This window comes from Propithecus coquereli, unplaced genomic scaffold (assembly GCF_000956105.1).
Source record: "Propithecus coquereli isolate 6110/MARCELLA unplaced genomic scaffold, Pcoq_1.0 Scaffold435, whole genome shotgun sequence".
Classification (NCBI taxonomy): Eukaryota; Metazoa; Chordata; class Mammalia; order Primates; family Indriidae; genus Propithecus; species Propithecus coquereli.
Genome location: NW_012150119.1, coordinates 712770 through 720457, shown reverse-complemented (window position 1 = coordinate 720457; position 7688 = coordinate 712770).

The following is a 7688-nucleotide window of genomic DNA, read 5'->3' as shown; positions in this document are numbered from 1 at the left end:
ACAGGGTCTCACTCTGTTGCCCAGTTAAGAGTGTAGTGACATCATCATAGCTCACTGCAACCTCAAACTCCTGGGCTCAAGTGATCCTCCTGCCTCCCGAGTAGCTGGGACTACAGGTACATGCCACCATGCCTAGCTAATTTTTGTATTTTTTATAGAGATAGGGGAGTCTCACTATGTTTCTCAGGCTGGTCTTGAACTCCTGACCTCAAGCAATCCTCCTGCCACAGCCTCCCAAACTGCTAGGATTACAGGTGTAAGCCACTGCACCCAGCCCCAACTATATATTACACATCTGACCATTCTTTTTGAAAATGTTCTCTTCCTTTGACCTCCAAGACGTTGCCCTGCTCTGGTTTTCTTCAGAGCTTGGCTCTCTAGTCTCTCCTTTTTTCTTTGTTTGTTTATCTTTCTCTGCCTAACCTTCAAATGTTTACGTGAACTCAATGTGATGTGGCTTACGGTCCCATCTGAGGAGCTTTCTCTTCTCACCTTACATTTTCTGCCTGAATGATTTCATCCACTCCCTTGGTTTCTATTACTATCCATCCATAACCTAAGAACTCTAAATTTACATCCCAAGCCTAATTCTCTCCTTTGAGATTCAGACTCAATCTCTTTACAAATAAGCACTTTAAACTAAACACAGCCAAAATGAATTCATGACCTTCCCCTCCTCTCCTTAAAACTCACATGTGTTCCTATACCATGCCCCATCATAGTGAATGACAACACTATCCACTCAGTTGCTCAAGCTAAAAATCTAGGCATAAGCTTTGAAATCTACATAGCCTTCATTCCTCTATAGCTAATCAATCTTAACTTCTTTTTTTTTACTATTCCTAAACATCTTTCAAGACCATCAACTTCTCTCTACCTTTATTGCCATCTTCCTCATCCAAACTACTATCATCTCACGCCTGGTCTTACACACACCTATTTTTTGTCCCCAAGTCTAAACCATCCTAAACTGCAGCCAATGAGATCTTTTTAAAAACAACAGTCTGATCACATCACTCTCTAGTTTAAAACCGTCTCTTTGCTCTTAGTATCAAGGCCATAATCCTAATTATGGCCCTTGCCCACCTCGGAAGCTTCAACCTGTGATATTCTCCTCCCTCTTTATGTTTGAGCTGCACTGACCTTTGTTCAGTCCTCTCAATATACTATGCACCTTCTCACATTAGGGACTTAGCACATACTGTTCCCTCAGTTTCCAGGACTCTTTCTTACCTCTCACCTTCATACTTTGACTAGCGAAGGCCTACTCATCCTCCAAGTTTCAGCTTAAATTTTAATTCTTTAGGAAAACCTTTCTAGACCGTCCAGAATAGTTGAGATTTCTCTGTTGTATGTTCTCTTCACTTATTATTTATAATGACTATGAATAAATAATGTCTTCTCATTAAAATGTAAGCTACACGAATGCAGGTTTGGGGTCTTACCTGTTCATTCCTACATCCCTCCATTTGGCATTGTGCCTTGAACAGAGTTCATGCTCAATACTTATATTTTTAAAGTATGAGTAAATGGATGTTTCCAAACCTTTGAAGTTGCTGCTTGTATGCCCTCCAATTCTTGTCCATTTGACAAGACTCTTCAAGTCTTAGCCCAAATGTTACACCCCTTTCATGCTTTATTTATTTGTTTGTTTATTTCAGGATATTATGGGGGTAAAAATATTTTGGTTACATGTTATGACTTTGCCACACCCAAACCATGATTTGCGGCATGGCTTTCCCCCCCTGCAATGTTCACCATGTCCATTAGTTGTGAGTTTACCCACCTCCAACCCCTCAATCCCTGAAGAATATTACTACCTAGTGAGCACCATAGTGTTGATCAGTTAGTGCCAATTTGATGGTGAGTACATGTGGAGCCTATTCTTCCATTCTTGTGATACCTCACTTCGGAGGATGGGCTCAAGTTCTATTCAGGAAAAGGTAAGAGGTGCTAGATCACTGTCCTTTCTTATAATTGAGTAATATTCCATTGTATACATATACCAAATTTTATTAATCCACTCACGAGTTGACAGGCATTTGGGTTGTTTCCACATCCTTGCAATAGTGAATTGTGCTGCCATAAACATTCGGGTACAGATGTCTTTTTTTTTTTTTTTTTTGAGACAGAGTCTCGCTTTGTTGCCCGGGCTAGAGTGAGTGCCGTGGCGTCAGCCTAGCTCACAGCAACCTCAAACTCCTGGGCTCAAGCGATCCTCCTGCCTCAGCCTCCCGAGTAGCTGGGACTACAGGCATGTGCCACCATGCCTGGCTAATTTTTTCTGTATGTATATATTTTTAGTTGTCCAGATCATTTCTTTCTATTTTTTAGTAGAGACAGGGTCTCGCTCTTGCTCAGGCTGGTCTCGAACTCCTGACCTTGAGCAATCCACCCGCCTCGGCCTCCCAGAGTGCTAGGATTACAGGCGTGAGCCACCGCGCCCGGCCCAGATGTCTTTATTAAAGAATCTCTTTTGTTCTTTTGGGTAGATGCCTAATAGTGCTATTGCTGGATCAAATGATATTTCTATTTTTAGCTCTTTGAGGTATCTCCAAATTCTTTTCCACAGAGGTTGCACTAATTTGAAGTCCCACCAGCAGTGTAAGAGTGTTCCTGTCTCTTCACATCCTCGCCACCATTTGTTGTTTTGGGATTTTTTGATAAAGGCCAATCTCACTGAGTTAGGTCATATCTCCTTGTGGTTTTGATTTGCATTTCTCTAATGAGTAGAGATGTTGAGCATTTTTTTATATGTTTGCTGGTCATTATTCTGTCTTCTTTTGAAAAGTTTCTGTTCATGTCCTTTGCCCATTTATTGATGGGGTTGTCTGATTTTTTCTTGTTGATTTGTTTAAGTTCTAGATAATTCTTGTTATCAGCCCTTTATCGGATGTGTAGAGAGCAAATATTTTCTCCCATTCTGTAGGCTGTCTATTCACTCTAACGATAGTTTCCTTGGCCGTGCAAAAGCTTTTCAATTTGATCAGGTCCCATTTATTTATTTTTGTTGCTGCTGTGATTTCTTTAGGAGTCAAAGCACCCACTCTTACCTGTCCTATGATACCCAGGTAGACTCAAGTATTCCTTTCCCCACATTTTTATCACAGTCATATTCTTCTTCCTCATTTGGCCTCTAACTATAATGCTCCTTCCTTCTCTTTGCAAGTCCCCTACTCATCCTTCAAGGTCACCAGCTCCAAAATACCTTCCCTAGTAGGAAGGAGAGTCTCTATGTAATTACCTAATGTTTTCTCCTGTTCAGTTATTGCTTCCTATTTTATCTTTCCTGTTGAGTTATTCCATCCTGATTATCTCTCCCATTCTATTATTGCATCCTGTCTTATGTCTCCTGCTTAGTTATTGCATCCTGTCTTAACTTCCCAATCCAGATATTACATCCTTTCTTATGTCTCCTGCCCTTTTATTGTACCTTATCTTATCTCTCAATTTCATTTATTGCACCTATCTTATCTCTCCCATCCAGTTATTCCATCTTGTCTTATCTTTCCTATTACTTATCCTGTTTCAACTCCCCTGCTCATTTATTGCATCCTGTCTTATCACTTCAGTTCAGTCATGTATCCTATCTTCTCTCTCTTCCTCATTTATTGCATCCTATCCTACTTTCCCATTCAGTATTGTTCCATCTTGTTTCATCTCTCCAATTCATTTTTGCACCCTGTCTTATGTTATCTGCTCATTACTATATCCTGTCTTATCTCTGCAGTTCAGTTATTCCATCCTGTCTTACCTCTTCATGTTCATTTATTACATCCTGTTTTCTCCCTCTCTTTCTCTCATTTATTGCATTCTTCTTATCTGTTTTTCATTTAGTGCATCCTTTTTATCTCTCCTCTTCAGTTACTGTATCTTGTCTTATCTCTCCCATTCAGTTATTCCACCCTGTCTTTTCTTTTACCTTCAGTTATCACATCCTGTCTTATTTCTCCTGTTACTCAAGGCAAGATTTTAGATTGATACAGTTGTTTTACTTGTCTAAAGAAAAATATTATAGATGTATTTCTTCACATTTTACTTCTGAATTTCCCCTAACTACAACGTGTATTTAAGAAAAAAATTTTTTTTCAATCTCTTCTCTCAGTTTCAACACCTCCAAAATCAATAGGCAACTGTTTACCCAGTAAAATGTGTAGAAATCCAGAGCTAGGACATGAAAAAGAAAACATTTGCTCTGTTTTCCCTATACAACTGCCTCTTAATTCTTTATGGTTACCTCTCATTGATATCCCACCACTTGGAATACTATATTCTATATATACAGTATATATGTATATATACTATATTCTCTTCCTACTTCTAGTTCCAATTCTGTAGAAGATGCCAGCTTCTTGCATGGACAGCAGTGATTTCCTGGTTCTTCTTTCCTTGATTAAACGTATATATATCAGTGCCATACCCAAAACTTGAACAGAAAATAAATCCTAAAAGTAAACATGACTTTCAACATAAAGTCTTCCTCCTGGAGCAAGATACCTAAGCAAGTCTTGCTGTTTAACTGGAACTGAGAAGGAAGCAAAAATTTAAGGGGATCTAAGTTATAATTAAACTTGTCCAACTATTTATTTTTATTACAGTTCATCAATACATGAAAAATTAGACTCTCAAACATTAGTTATTAATGTTGCCTGAGTAGCAGGGACAGCAAATGATCTCTCACACCTTAGAGCAGAAATGTCAGATAACAACTAGAAAGGAAAATAAAGAGTAAACTACACAAATAAATACTAACCCTTAGAAATCAGTGAGGCCCTAAAGAATGAAATAGAATAACTAGAAAGAGTTGAAAGATTCCATATCCCCATTCTTTTCCCATTTAGCCTTGCTTTCCAAAGAATCTGTGTGCCTCTGAGTTAATTATAACACCTAGTAGATGCATCTCTATTTCCACAATGGAAGAAGTAAAAAGAAAGGTTTAGATAGCTAAGAGGGGAAAGTGGTGAGTGAGCAAAATCTTTAACATGTGTTGGTTCTCAAATGATGGATATGTCGCCAAGATAGAATTTCTGGAGAACATGTTCAAGGCTCTCTTATATCCTGTAGCACAGAAAATATAAGTCTTTACATATTTCTATCTTTTCAGCGTTGTATACTTTCCATAGTTCTATGTGTCATGGTTTTAGTTTATTTATGGTATCCTGGTTTTGAATATTCCTGCTTCTGGTGGGTAAGCATTATGGTATGTTCAAGAACAGGACACCATAATACCAACCACATGAAATTCCCAGAAATGCAGATTTTCATAAAGTGTAAGTCATTTGATGAGAGATCATTCACTTATTATTCTGTTAGCTTTTTACTTCTGGCATTGCCTTTATTGTCCCAATAAAACACCACATTAAATACAGAATCTTTGAGTTAGAAGGGACCTTGGAGACTAAACAGTTAGTGGTTAGGCAATAGTCTCTAGGATAACTCTGCCTGAGCTGAGTCCTGACCCTACCACACACCAGCTATGTGGACCTGGGCAATTTACTTAACCAGAATGTGGCTTGATTCCTTTTCAGTATATGGTAATAACAGTACTTTCTACTCTTTAGGTTTGCGTGAGGATAAAATAAAGCAATGTACATGAAATGCTTAGAATGTGCACATGGCTTGTAGAAGGCATTCAAAATTTGGATCTATTTTTCTGTCACTCACTTCCCCACAATTCTCCCTACCTGGAATGCTCTTCATTTAGATTTTTGCATAGCTAATTCTTTCACGTTATTCAAGTCACAGCTCAAAGAGGCCTACTTCTGTGGTCCCCTGCCCATGTCAATCTCTACATCATTATTCTAATTCAAACTTTCCATGGTGTAGCACTTGGAATATGAAAGAATATAAAGAATTAAGTATTTTTATGAGTTTAATATTTCCACCACCCCCTCCCATCAAAATGTAAATTTCATCAGAGCAAGGACCTCTCTTTTTAAACTGTTCAATGTTTGTTCAATAAATACCAATTAAACAAATGAATACTAATAAGGAAAGAAGATCGAAATAAATTATAATGAGAAAAAAACAAACTGAACACCGTCACTGGAGTATAATCCCATGTGTATAAATACATACACTATGATATATAGGTGTACACAGAAATATTTATATATAGAAAATTACCTCTGGAGAGTAGTTTGGATTCAGCACATGTTCAACCTTGACCTAGTCATCATCACTATCTGTAATGTCTCAAAAACCTCAATTTCAAGCTTCCCATTCAGTCTCTGCACAAATTACCAAAATTCACACAAGGAGAAATAGATAATCAAATAGACCTATATCTATTAAGGAAACTAAATCAATAATTAATCACCTTCCAAAAACAAATAGCACCTGGCCCAGATGGATTCACTGGTTAATTCTACCAAACATTTAAGGAAAAAGTATTACCAATTCTCCACAATATTTTTAAAAACACAGAAGCAGAGGGAATATTTTCTAACTCATTCTATAAGGCTAGCATGACCCCATACCAAAACCAGACATATAATGTGATTTCTTTATATAATAAGAAAGAAAAACTACAGACCGGTACCTCTCATGAACATAGATGCCAAAATCATCAACGAAATATTAGTAAATCAAATCCAACAGTGTATAGAAAGAAGTACACACCACAGCCAAGTGGGATTTATTTCAATCAATCTCTATCCAATACCTCCTCTTTTTCCGGCTCACCTACTCCAGATTTTCCATCTCTGCAATTCTTTGATATCATCAAGACCTTGTATCCACTGAGCCCTGCCACCTTTTTTCATTGTTCTGGTGCATCCTTTCATATGTCCCTTCCTTACCCAAAGCTTAAAGTTCATGGCCCATTATTGTAATTACTCACTTGAAAAACTTCTTAGCTCCCTTGCCCCTTTCTCCCTATACTGCACTTTCCTGACAAAGTCTCACCTTGGTTAAACCCAACTACTCACCTTTTCTGTGGCCACGTCCAAACAACTGAAGGTGATGGAGAAAAGCATACAGCTCTGCTGAATTCATCTCACTTTAACTTCAGGATGACACCTCAGTACTCTAGGACACCTGTCACTCTCCAAAATGAACACTTTACACCTTCTCTCTGTATCCTCGCTATATTTGCTCCACTGCTCTCACTCTCAGCCAATGACCTTGCTTCATACTTCATTGAGAAAACGGAAGCAACCAAATAGGAACTCCCTCATCTTCTCACCATCAAATCTGCTAAGCAACCTGAAAGTTACCTTCAGTCTCAGGCTCTTTTCCTAATCCACAAAGTGACTCTGTTCCCATCAGAGTCCAATTGTTCCATTTGGCCTCTGGATTCTAGCCCCTCTCTCTCTTGTATCATCTATTTGTTTAACTCTACAAGATCCTTCTCATCAACACAAACATGCTTAATGTTGCCCATCTTTTAACAATATGTTTAGTCTTTCCTATCTTGACCCCATGTCTGCCTCCAGATACCACTTCATTTATTAGCTATCCTTCTCAACAATCCTTTTTTTCTCTAACCATTATTATGAGACAAAGTACTTGCCCCTAGGTATTAAGTCACCTTTAGGATTTGGGTTCTCAGGGGCCCCGGATATTATAAAACAAATTGTGGTGCCCTTTCCAAATTCCAAATTCCTGACCCACAGAATGCGTGTGTATACTAAAATAGTAGTTTTCACCCACTCTGTTTGGGGTAATTTGTTATGTAGCTATAGTAA